We start from the raw sequence: 12,404 nt of genomic DNA, 5'->3' as shown, positions 1-12,404 counted from the left end.
CCTAAACCCCAGAACCTGTGAATACCTTGCATGGCTAAGTGGAATTAAGGTTACAGATGGGAAATAAATTTACCAAGCAGCTGACTTTAAAGTTGGAAGATTGACCTGGATTATCCAGGTGGACCCTATGTCATCATAAGTGTCCTTAAAAGCAGAAGAAGGAGGAAGAAGAGTCAGTGTCAGAGTGATGCCATGTGAGGACTCAACTAGCCATTGATGATGGAAGAAGGGCCACAAGCTGAGCAGAGCAGGAGGCCCCCTAGAAGCTGGAAGAGGCAAGGTCAAGGATTCTCCTCTAGAGTCTCCGGAGGGCTGTAGCTCTGCCAACACCGTCATTTTAGCCCAGTGAAATCCCTTCTGGACGTCTGGCCTCCAGAACTGGAAGAGAATACATTTGTATTGTTTTAAGCTACCGAGTTTGGGGCAACTTGTTACAGCATCAGTTGGAAACTAATACAGACATCTCAGTGGCTGCCTGAGACGCTGGTGGATAAATACATAAATAATACAAAATAATCAGGCAATGAGAAATAGAGGGAGAGATGAAAGATGGAGAGGAAGAGACAGAGAGAGCTAGACAACTGGAGGTAGGGCCTGGGCTCCTGCAGCCCATCCTTCAAGAGCTAACCTGTTTTTACTCCCCAGCTATGTGAGTAATAAATCCTTTTTCTGCTTAATCTAGTTTGGGTCAGTCTTCCTTAACTAGCCACCAAATTAGTCCTGAATCACAGATGCCTGTGGTGAGGTTAGAATGGGACACCATCTATGAAGTGCTTGGCCGATGCTCAGAGGTTGCTGGTTGCTGTAGGTCATTAGAAGTCCATCTTGTCCAGTGCAAACTACTGCTTCCCCTTTCCTGTCCCCATTCAACTCACAGTGCGATGTGAAAGAGCAGCTGGTGCGGACATGGACAGGGGGGTCATTGTTAGTTTCTGAATTGAGGTGGTGGCAGGAGACATAAGCGTCTTAGACCTATTTCTATTACCCAGGAGGGAAGAGCAGGAGAGGCACGGGGACCCCCTCTCTAATGCCGGACAACTGCTCCACGGCGTTCTGTTTCAATGTAGCAGTTACGGCAACAACAGCCAATTGATGAATAACAACGACGTCTCCGGGCTTTCCTGGTGGCGCAGTAGTTGAGAATCCGCCTGCCAATGCAGGGGACACAGGTTCGAGCCCTGGTCCGGGAAGATCCCATATGCGGTGGGGCAACTAAGCCCGTGAGCCACAACTACTGAGCCCACGTGCCACAACTACTGAAGCTGGTGTGTCTAGAGCCCGTGCTCTGCAACAAGAGAAGCCACTGCAATGAGAAGCCCACGCACCGCAATGAAGACCCAACGCAGCCAAAAAAACTTTAAAAAAAAGAAATAACAGCAATGCCTCTGCTGACACCAGCGCCTTCTCCCTACCTGTGGACCACTGGCTCTCATGACAAAGTCTATGACAGTCTCCCTCAGGACCAGCTCCTCCTCTGCCTCACCTGGCTGCCTCCTCCTCAACCTTGAAGGCACCCTGACCATCCAAGGTACCATAGCCACCTACCCCATCTTGCTGATACCCCTGCAAGGCCCTTATCGCCAGCCAATGTCATTGCCGTGCATACATACTGGCTCCCCACTCATCTCCCTGGACCTCTGTCCTCTTCCCACTGTACCCCCAGCACTTAACTCAGGGCTCAGCACGATGCTGTCTCTCTGCATAAAATTTTACCTTACCACAGTATCGGTTCACTTTTTTTTTTTTTTTTTAAACACTACAGCCAAACAAGACTCCTCTCTAAACTAGGTTCATTGCACAGCTGCCTGTCTTGGATGGATGCCCTAGGAAACTTTCTGAAATACTACAGAGGGGGCAAAGACCGATGGCATCCGGAGCTCAGGATGCAGGCAGCAGAGAAAGGCCCGGATGAGGAGAGAAGGTGGCAGGCGGAGATAAAGAGAGGTGCTGGGGAAGGGGGAGGGCTCCACGTCTAAGTCTCTTTTCTGGATGGCCCCTGCCTCAACAGGGGGCCAAGGACAGTCTCTGCCATCACCAAGGGCAACGGCCTCCCAGACTCTGCTCCAACTCAGACCCAGAAAGAATTCTGCCTGCGAACACAGAACATTAGCCCAAAATAGCATCTGCGCCCCTTACCTTGCCCCAGTGGAAGGCTCCACGGCTCCATTTCATTATTTTAGCGTCACTGTCTGCAGTCTGCTCTGACTTCTACTCCCTTTCTCTGTCCCTCACCCCCCGGCTCGCTCTCAGTGGGAAAACTGTGAACTCAATTCTTAATTAAGTTCCCCTGGTGCCAAAAATAACTAAAGACACACACACGCGTGCGCACACACACACACAGAGGCTCCCCTGGTCTTTTTCGCTGTGCATCTAATGAGGCTGGATTTGAAGGAGACGGAGTTGGTGCAGAGAGTGTCAGTTCTATGCCTCATTCATCCCACTTTCCATCCCTTATCTTAACCCAGCCACATTCCAGGGCCATGGAATGGTAGAGTTCTGGATAGTGGTGAATTACTCAGGTTCATACCAACCTTTGCTACTTTCCTGCTGTGTGTCCCTGGGCAAGTAGCTTCACCTCTTTGAGCCTTAGTTTCCTCATCCATAGCAAGGAAGAGTATGTCCACATGGCATTAAGTAGACACCCAGTTAAATGGTAAAGGTCCAGGGAGGTGGTCCTGTTGACTCCCACTTTACAACGGGGGAAATGACCCCAGCCACATGGTGTGTGTGCTCAGGATTCCAACCAGGATTGCAGGTGAAAATCTGATCATGTCACTCAGCTGTTTAAACTTCTTCAGTGTTTCCTGTTGTTTTAGGGCCAGAGACCAAAGCCATTTCTCATCCTATCAACCCTGTGTGACTTGACTCCTCCCCCCTGACCCTCTTCCCTGAAGCCCCATCTCCCACTTCCCTCTTTTATCAATTTCTCTGCTCCAGCTCCATTGGGTTTCTTTTCCTTGAACACGCCATGGTCCCTCAGGGCCTTTGCACATGCCTCCCTCTGCCTGGATGCTATTCCGGCACAGCCCCTGCCCTTCTTCCACTCTTCACCCAACACCTCCTCACTTCTCAACTCTAGGCTCAAACTTCCCTTTCAAGGAGAAGCCGGCCTTACAGGGCCCCAGAGGTACTTCTCGTGTCTCCTAGCTCTTGACATCGTAATGAAATACTCTCTGTGGGCTAATGATGACTCTGTCACTCACATCAGCCTGTGAGCGCTGCAGGAGCAGAGGTCTCCCCTACCTTGTCCACCATTTGATGTCCGGGCCTAGAATGTATTTGGGGGTGGTGGTGGGAGGGGCTCTATATAGAATTGTCACTATATAGAGATGGATGATGGACTGGAATAATGAAAGTGTCTTCAGGCCCTGGAAGGAAATCGGCATGGCCTTGAAGACCCCATCCCTCAGCCGGGGCCTCTGACACCAAAGAGTCAGCTGCACCCCCCCCCCCCCATTAGATGGCTCAGGGCCACTGTCACGTGTCCCAGCACCTTGCAGATGCGCTTACCTGGCAAGTCCTAGGAATAACTAATGAATAAGCAATAGGTGCTCTGGAAAAATATAGCTTATCATGCAAATGCAGCACCTCCGCAGTGGAGCCTGGGGCGGTTTCTGCTCCTTTTACCCCACCCTGCAGTGCCTCTCCCCACCCCCACCCCTCCTGCTCAGGGCCCTGGACTCCGGCAGGGCCTCTGATCTCAGCACGGGGATAAAGCATTTTCCTTTTGTCCTTCCTCTGACAAGCCAGCCCCAGCGGATCCTGCCTGCCTAGGGAGGTGCTTCCAGCAGGGCTGTGGCTCCTGCAGTGCAGACGCCCAAGGGAAATGGAATTTGGGCAGCAGAATCCACAGAGCAGGTGGAGGGACCTATGTGCCGGGGCTCCGGTTTTCTGGGCTTTCCGGTTTTTGTGGCTTTTTGGAGCAGGGATAAGGGTCCCTCTGCATTTTTCCCTATCAAAATAAATAAATAATGAATGAATAAATAAATAACATCAGAGAAATTTTGGAAAAGAGATGGGGAAAAAAATCTCCCACAAATCTAGAGGCCCGAGGGTGCAATTCTGCATCGTTTGTAGGCTTCGTCCGCAGGCAGTTCTGCTGTTGCATAGCTTGCGCAGAAGCAGTTTTGCTTTCACATTGTTTCTTCGTTTGAGGTCACGTGTAAGCATTTCCCAGGTGGCTCCATGGTGCTTCTAATTAACAGTGTCAATGGCAGCAGAATGCAGCTTCCCGCTTGGCGGCAGTGCCCTGGCTCCCCTTCCAGCCTCACCTCCCACCCACCCCCAGCCTCCCTGTACTGTGGGCTGAGCCCACAATGCCCATCACCCAGCTGATGAAAACATCCGCCGAACAGGTCTCCCCACTTTCCCTCCACCCCTCCTACTTCCTCTAATCTCATGTCCACCGAAGCCAGAGTTACCATAGAAAAACCTCCATCAGAGTACAGTCACTCCTCTGTAAAACCTTCCAGCAGCTTCTACTGTATACAGAATAAAATTCAAGCTCCTCCCCATGCCCCCCACACGCCAAGTCCTGGCATGCTGGGCCTGTTATGGCCAGAGTCAGGGGGACCCGGGTAACTCTGGGCAAGCTGCCGGACCTTTCTGAGCCTCCCTGTCCTGATGTCTAAACTGGAGGGCAATAAATGTGTCATTCTTATGGGCGGGGCGGCAATGAAGATAAGCAGAGTGTATTCCTGTGCTAAGGACACCATAGCAAATTACCGCAAACTGGGTGGCTTCACACAACGGAAATGTATTCTCAGCCAGGTCGGGAGGCCAGATGTTCTACAGGTGTGCTTCTCTCCTGGCTTCTGGCGGCTGCCAGGTAAGCGCAGCTGGCAATCCTTGGCATTCCTTACAGACACATCATTCCAATTTCTACCCCCGTCTTCCTATCGTCTTCTTCTCTGTGTCTGTCTGCGTCCTTGCCTCTTCTTAGAAGGACACCAATCACGGAGTTGAACCAGAATGATTTCATCTTGAGGACTTTAACTAATTACATCTGCAAGGATCCTATTTCCAAATAAGACCACGCTCTGAGGTTCTGAGGGGACATGAGTTTTTGGAGGACAGTATTGAGCTCACTATACCATGATAACACAGGGGAAGTTATTAGCACCAACAAATCTATCACTACTAGTGATGGGAGATGCTCAACAAACACTGAGTGAGTTAACAGATTGACTTATACACCAGGCACTGCTGGCATGGTTAACCCTCATCCCCTGTGCTGACATCAGAGCCCCTGACAGAGCCCAGGACCCTGTGCAAGTGGGGATCAGGGTGGGAGATGAAACGTAGGGTGGTGAGGTAGGAAGCAAATATTCCTAGGGGTCCACAAAAATATTTCAATTTATTTTAAAATAATAAGAAAAAATGAATATTATTCAGCCTGAATTATACTTATCTTGATACCAGTTGCATAAAGTTTCAAGCTTATTTTATGAGGAAGGAGCCCACGAAAGCAAGAAAGTTGGGGGGGTCCATGAAAGTCCCAGTGGGGTCCTAACTCCTGTGGGCGGCGACCTGTGAGGTGCTTTGCCGTGTTGTCTCATGGCATCCTAACAGCCTGGTAGAAATCATTATCCCTATTTTAGGGGGTGAAGAAACTAGGGTTATGGGAAGTTGATCTGTTCTAAACCCAAGCTGGGAGTGGCTTTGGAGACCTCTAATCTGGCCCCGAGGAAGTGGCCCAGCTAGGGCAGGGCACCCAGGGCTGCACTGAACTAGGACAGAACTAAGTCTCCAGCCTGGGTTCTCCTCACTCCAGATCTTGTGCCCATTGCACTCACGCTTGTTTTGCCTGGAAGGTCCCTGTCTCCATAACCCAAAAAGACACATGGGATGCTTCCTCTGTAAATCCACTACCTGATCTACAGGCAGGCAGTGTCCTTGCTGAGCCCCAAGAACCTCCCTGTGGGAAGAGCGCCCCTCATGAGGCCAGCGGTGGGAGCCCGGGGGAGGCTGGCCGAGGGCCCAGATCATGGGAGGAGCTTCCTGCGGGCCCCAGCGGGTCTACCCCCACTCATGGACTGGACCTCACCCTGTCCCCAACCTGGGGACACAGGGATGGATGCAATGCAATCCTTGCCTCTGGGAGCACCCAGTCACATGGGGGAGGCACCGAGGGCTTCCCCAGGCACTGATGGTCTGGCTGAGTCCTCAGTGACGGGCAGGTGAAGAGAGTACATGTGGTGCAGGACGGGGTAGGTGGGAGCACACGTATGGAAGGCAGGTAGGCAGCACAGAACGTTCCAGGTAGGGACCAGCAGCTGTAGACTCTGGGCAAGAAGACTGGGCCAGTGAGCTGAGGCAGAGAAGACACGAAAAAGGCCAGCAAGGTGGATGGGACCAGATCACATCAAGGCTTAGAGGCATTTAGAAGAGCTTGAATTTTATTCTGTATACAGTAGAAGCTGCTGGAAGGTTTTACAGGGGAGTGACTGTACTCAGGGGAGTGACTGTACTCTGATGGAGGTTTTTCTATGGTAACTCTGGCTTCCTTGGACATGAGATTAGAGGAAGTAAGAGGGGTGGAGGGAAAGTGGGGAGACCTGTTCGGCAGATATGGTCATCAGCTGGGTGATGGGCATTGTGGGCTCAGCCCACAGTACAGGCAAAAGAGATGCCAAGAAGGATTTGGGACATTTGATAGAGGAGAAGGAATAAGCACTTCTTCTGGGGAGACTGAGCTTAGAGGGTGCATCAGGGAAAACACCACCAAAACAATGATGGTGAGTAAGGTTTTGAAGATTGGATAGGAGTTTGCTCATCAAGCGAAGCCCATGGGGTTCATCCCAACAGTGAGGCCAGCATGCACAACATCACAGAAGGAAAACCCTCAGTGGTTGGACACTGTGGGATACAAAGAATGGAGAGATGCACGGCAAGATGGGAGAGTGCCCACAAGTCAGGGCCTGGAAGAGCCTTGAATGCCATGTCGAATTCGGACTTGGTCCTAGAGAAATAGGGAGCTGCAGAAGCCACATGCTTAGTTTACACCCTGAGTTCCAGTGAAAGGACTGGAAACCATTTGCCAGGCAGAAGGCATGAATAAATTACTCAAATGCATGGTAAAATCCGTTTTAAAAAATCAAGAGCTGATAATGACACTTGAAGGCACGTTCCCAGCTCCTCCTGACTTCTCTCTTCACCATCTGCAAATCCCAGTGGCAGAGGAACCAAAACTGGGAGAAACCTCCTCGGGGAGAAGCAGCAAGAATGCGAGATCACGCTGCCCTTTAACCTCAGCCCAACCTGAAGGGGGCGCCCCAATCACCGTGAGAGCTGGCAGGAGGATTTGCCATCATCACACTGACAAGTTTTTAAATTTTTAACAGAGACACTTTTTTTCTTAACATGGGTGAGAAAAAAATTAATTAGCTCATCAAGGCCATTGTTTTACATATAATGTTCCTAAGTGGGAGCTAGATTTATATAAAAAAGGGTCAATTTAAAGAAAAAATTATGCAAAGGATAGTAGAAGAGATACTGACTGCAAAGGACCTGAACATCATTGAACACCGAGCTCACTCAGTTTGGGGGTGGGGAATGCAGGGGATGTGTGGCTGCAAGCTGGACCTCAGTCTGGCGTGTGGGACACGGCAATCTGAGGTTTGCAAGTACAGCTTTATAAAGGGATGGGATGGGACACTGACAGAGTAAGGCTGTGATTGGGATGCAGTGTACGTGAACTTGCTCTTTGTAGCACCTTGCTGCTTGCATCCCTTCACCAGGCTCTGTGCTCACAACACTTCACATGCCCCAGGGTGTGAACTCAGAGACAGCAGCCTCTTTTCTGCGGGGATCTTTTCTCTGGAGCTCGGGCTCTGAGTTCCATCACTGGTTGACACAGAGGCCCTCCACAAGGAACATTTGATAACTAGGTTCTTCCATGCTAGGCCCTGCTCTGGGCCCTTTACACGCACGTCATCATCTATTCCTCCCCCAACCCGTGAGGTTGGTATTCATATCTCTTTTTTACCGATGAGGAAACTGAGGCTCAGAGAGGTGGGGTGAGCTGCCCAGGTGACCTGGCTGTGGCTGAGCCAGGATTCCAGCTCTGGCTAATGCCAAAGCCTGGAGTTTGCATGATCAAGCCGGAGGCAGCGATACTGCAGCCTGGAGGCGAGGTTGGGCTGCAGATGTGTTTGGTTTGGCTCGCTCCCTGTTTAATTCTTTTCTAATTGGTTGGCAACATCGAAGGATTGCGAGATTTCACAGGAACATCCATTGTCCTGATTCTCTAAGCAGAGTGGGGTGATCTGCCTAAGCTGGGCCCACTTGTGCACCTGGCAACGTGGGGAGGGCTGCCCCTGTGGCCAAGGTCTCTGCTCCGGGCTTTTCTCCAGACCCCACCAGTCCCTATCACCCCTCTCACCTGCCTACTTCACTCATTTCCAGGACTCTTAGAGGCAGGAATCAAGTTCTGAACATCCACTCTGCCTTGTCCACCGTGGGCACGGGGAGAGCTCAGGTCTCCCGGAAAGACCTGCTCTATCCCCACTTAGCCTTGACCTCCACTCACGGCAGCCTGTGCCTGAAGCTTCTGCATGTCCACAGCCTCAACGGGGAAACAGAGGCCCAGAGTGGGGAAGGCGTGCATTCGTTTCCTATTGCTGCTGTAACAACTTATCATGCATTTACTGCCTTAAACCAACACATATATCTTCTCCTGCAGCTCTGGAGGTCAGAAGTCCAAAATTCATCTCACTAGCTAAAATCAATGTATCAGTAGGGCTGTGTTCCTTCTTGAGGTCCTAGGAGAGTGTCTTAGTTTGTTCAAGCTGCCATAACAAAGTACCACAGGCTGGGTGGCTTATAAAAACGGAAATTTATGTCTCATAGTTCTGGAGGCTGGAGGTCCAAGGTCAGGGGACCAGCCTGGTAGGGTGAGACCCTTTTCCAGGTCACTCATTTCTCGTTGTGTCCTCACACAGTGGGAGAGGCAAGGGAGTTCTGTGGGGCTTCTTTTATAAGAGCACTAATCCCATTCATGTGGGTGGAATGACCTATTCACTTCCCTAAGGACCTGCCTCCTAATACCATCCCACTGGGAGTTAAGATTTCAACATAGGAATTTTGGAGTCACACATTCAGACCATAGCAGAGAGAATATGTTTTCTTGCTTTTCTCAGTCTCTAGAGGCTGCCTGTATTCCTTGGCTTGTGGCTTCTTTCTCTACCTTCAAAGCCAGCAGTACCATGTCTTCAAATCTCTCTCCTGCTTCCCTTTTATAAAGACCCTGTGATTACACTGGGCCACCAGGATCATCTCCCCATCTCAAGATCCTTGACTCAATCACATCTGCAAACTCCCTTTTACCATGTAAAGTGCATATTCATAGCTTCTGGGGATTAAGATGTGGACATCTTTGGGACCGTTATTCAGGCTCCCACACGGGACTGGTTGAAGGTACTGTGTGAGTGCAAGGAACAGAGTGCGAAACTCAGGTCTGCATTTTTCTCAGTGCCCTCTTCCAACAACATGCAGCCTCCTTCACAAGAAAATGTTTAAATCCTGTTGTTTTGGGACTTCCCTGGTGGTCCAGTGGAAGAGAATCCGCCTTCCAATGCAGAGGACGTGGGTTCTATCCCTGGTCAGGGAACTAAGATGCCACATGCCGTGGGGCAACTAAGCCCACGAACCACGACCACTGGGCTCACCCGCCTCAACGAGAGAAGAGAAAACCCGCATGCCACAACTAGAGAGAAACCCGTGCGTGGCAATGAAGAGCCCACAAGCCTCAACTAAGACCAGACTCAGCCAAAAATAAATAAATTAACTAATTAATTTAAAAAATAAATATCCTGATGTTTCATATGGAATGGGGAGAAAGGGGCAGGAGCAAGGATTTGGGGAAAAGCGGAGTGAAGGAGCCCCCAGATTGCAGGGATCCTGGGGCTGTGTGTCTTCAATGGCAGATACCAGTGGTGATCTGTAATAGAAACAAAAATGGGAACAGGGCAGTATTCTTGTCCTCGGCCAGGCCCCTGCGTTCACCAGCTCTACCCATCTCCACCTGGCCTCCAGTCTCCAGCCTCTCCCCTCCCACCAACACTCCTTTCCTGAAATGCAAATCTGAGCACTTCCCTCCACGCCTGCCATGGCCCCCAGGAAAAAAATCCACATTCAGTGCCCGGCATTCAAAGTTCCGTGACTTGGTCCGTCTGCCATCTCCACCCTTCTGATCTGGAGAAAGGGCTATACTGGGGGCCAGGAACCCCAGTGCCCCTCTTGTCCTGATTCCATCAGTCACATTCACATTTGGTATATTATTCCTCAGCTACTCAGCACAAAATGCTGTGCATGGTTGGCCCCATTTTATAAATGAGGAAAAGTGCCCAGAGAGGTTGAGTGGTTTTCCCAAGGTCACACAGCTAGGAAGAGGTAGACCTGAGGTTTGAACCCAGCTCTTTCGACTCCCTGAGGGCCGGCTTTTGAGGCTTTGAGCCCAAGGCCTGGCACGTACTGTGGGTCTGACAGAAGTGTTCAGGAGAGAAGGCCACTGTGGTTTTTCGTGAGCATCTTCCAGCTGTGATTCTAACAGCCACCAGTCGGTAAGCATCGTAAATTGAAAGCAGTGAGGTGGACAGCCCCAGACGGGGATCCTTCATTCTGGAGGAGTAATTCCTGGCATATGACTGGGACTTAAGAGAAAAGCCTGCCAGAATTGGGCTCCACAGGGCGCCCTGCCCTGCCCTGCTCCGGGGATGCAGTTCACAGCCCTGGCATCTGCTGTGGAGACGGAGAGAGCTGGCTGGCAATCCTCCCTCCGCCACCACCACTGCAAACCGAGGCAAGCCACCCCCTCTCTGGGCTGACCCCCTCCTCTCTCTCCACAGTGTCTTCTCATTCATATTGTAGATGGGGGCGAGACAGAAAGGGTAACCCAGGTTCACCCCACCAGGACAGCACCCTAGGGCTCCAAACCCACCAGTCAGTGCGGTCATTTCATTAGCAATGCATCAGCAATTGCAAGTTCCCTGCAAAACTCCCATCTCCCCCGGGAGCCCTGCACTGGGTACAGCTAGCAAGGCCACAGCTGCCTGACCCCACTGTTTACTTTATTTGCCAGTGGCTAGTATTATTATTTTCATCACTTCATTAGCAGGAGGAGGGGGGCCTGTGACTAGGGCGGTCCTCATGGTACCTGGACACTGCAGCCTCAGCCTGGCCCTCTGCCTCACTTGGTCAAACCCCAGCTGTGCTCTCAGCTCACCCCACCTACAGCAACACAGTCACTCGAAAGCCCCCTTGTTCCATCACCTTTGTTTTCACGTGGTTCGCTGAGATGCATTTTAGTAAGTTGACTGTTTTTAATACCTTCTATTTCTATTTCTGTTATTAAAACATGCAAAGTGGAAAAGAACCTGAAAAAATAAATATATGTATGTGTATGTATGTATAACCAAATCACTTTGCTGTACACCTGAAACACTGTAAACCACTTATACTTCAATAAAAAGTAAATAAAAAATAAAATAAAGAAAATAAATAACCATTGATCAATTAAAAAAACACGCGAGGTATTTTCAATACACAGACATGTAATTTCATGTTTCTAAACCCTTTAACCAAATACACTTTAATAGAAGTCTTGATTCACATAGATCAGAAATGTTCCTTCTTTTCCATCCCAGCTGGTATTCTGATCCTGGATGTCCTCATCCACGGCACGGGGATGACGGGGACAGTAGGGCTGATGTCACATACTCCCTAAGGCTGTTTTTACATCTCATTCATTCATTTAACACGTTTGATTGAATACCTACTATGTGTCAGGCAGAGTGCTCTGTGTGGGGAACAGCATGCTGAACAAAATTCACACAGTCCCAGCCCAGTGGAGCTCAGAGCTGAAAACTGGGGACAGGCAGAAACAGTCCCGGGAGAAAGTAGACGTGTGTTGGACCCTCCAAAGAATCAGGAAGGGGAGCCGTAAGAGAGAGCAGGGGGGATACTTGAGAATTGAAGTCCAAGGCAGGAGGAATGGGGGTGGGCAGGTTCCAGGAGGAACAACTCTGGGAGGGCTCCCAGGTGGAGGTGGGGCTTGCAGGTCCTTCCCCTGCTTAGGATCCCTGTTTCCTCATCTGTGCCATGGGGGAGGCATTTCTACTCTGCAAAGCTGATTGAGGGGGAAATGAGGAGATGCACACGAAGAACATTATCCAGCAGAAGATAAGTGTTCAGTGGAGATCACATCAGAGGGTTCTTTGTGTCTGTGTGTGGGGAGGGATAGTGTGGGCGTGGGCTCCGATGTGGAGCAGCATTGGAGACAGCCTGCCTGGGTTGGGAAGCTGGCTCTGTTGATTGTCAAGTAATCTTCCCCAGTGTGGGGCTCTCTTTGGGTTTGTAAAAGGCTCCCAGCTCAGGCACCCACACACCACGAGAAATGCCAGCTT

The sequence above is a fragment of the Pseudorca crassidens genome, chromosome 3 (genome assembly GCF_039906515.1).
Source record: "Pseudorca crassidens isolate mPseCra1 chromosome 3, mPseCra1.hap1, whole genome shotgun sequence".
Taxonomy (NCBI): domain Eukaryota; kingdom Metazoa; phylum Chordata; class Mammalia; order Artiodactyla; family Delphinidae; genus Pseudorca; species Pseudorca crassidens.
This window is presented reverse-complemented; position numbering follows the sequence as displayed.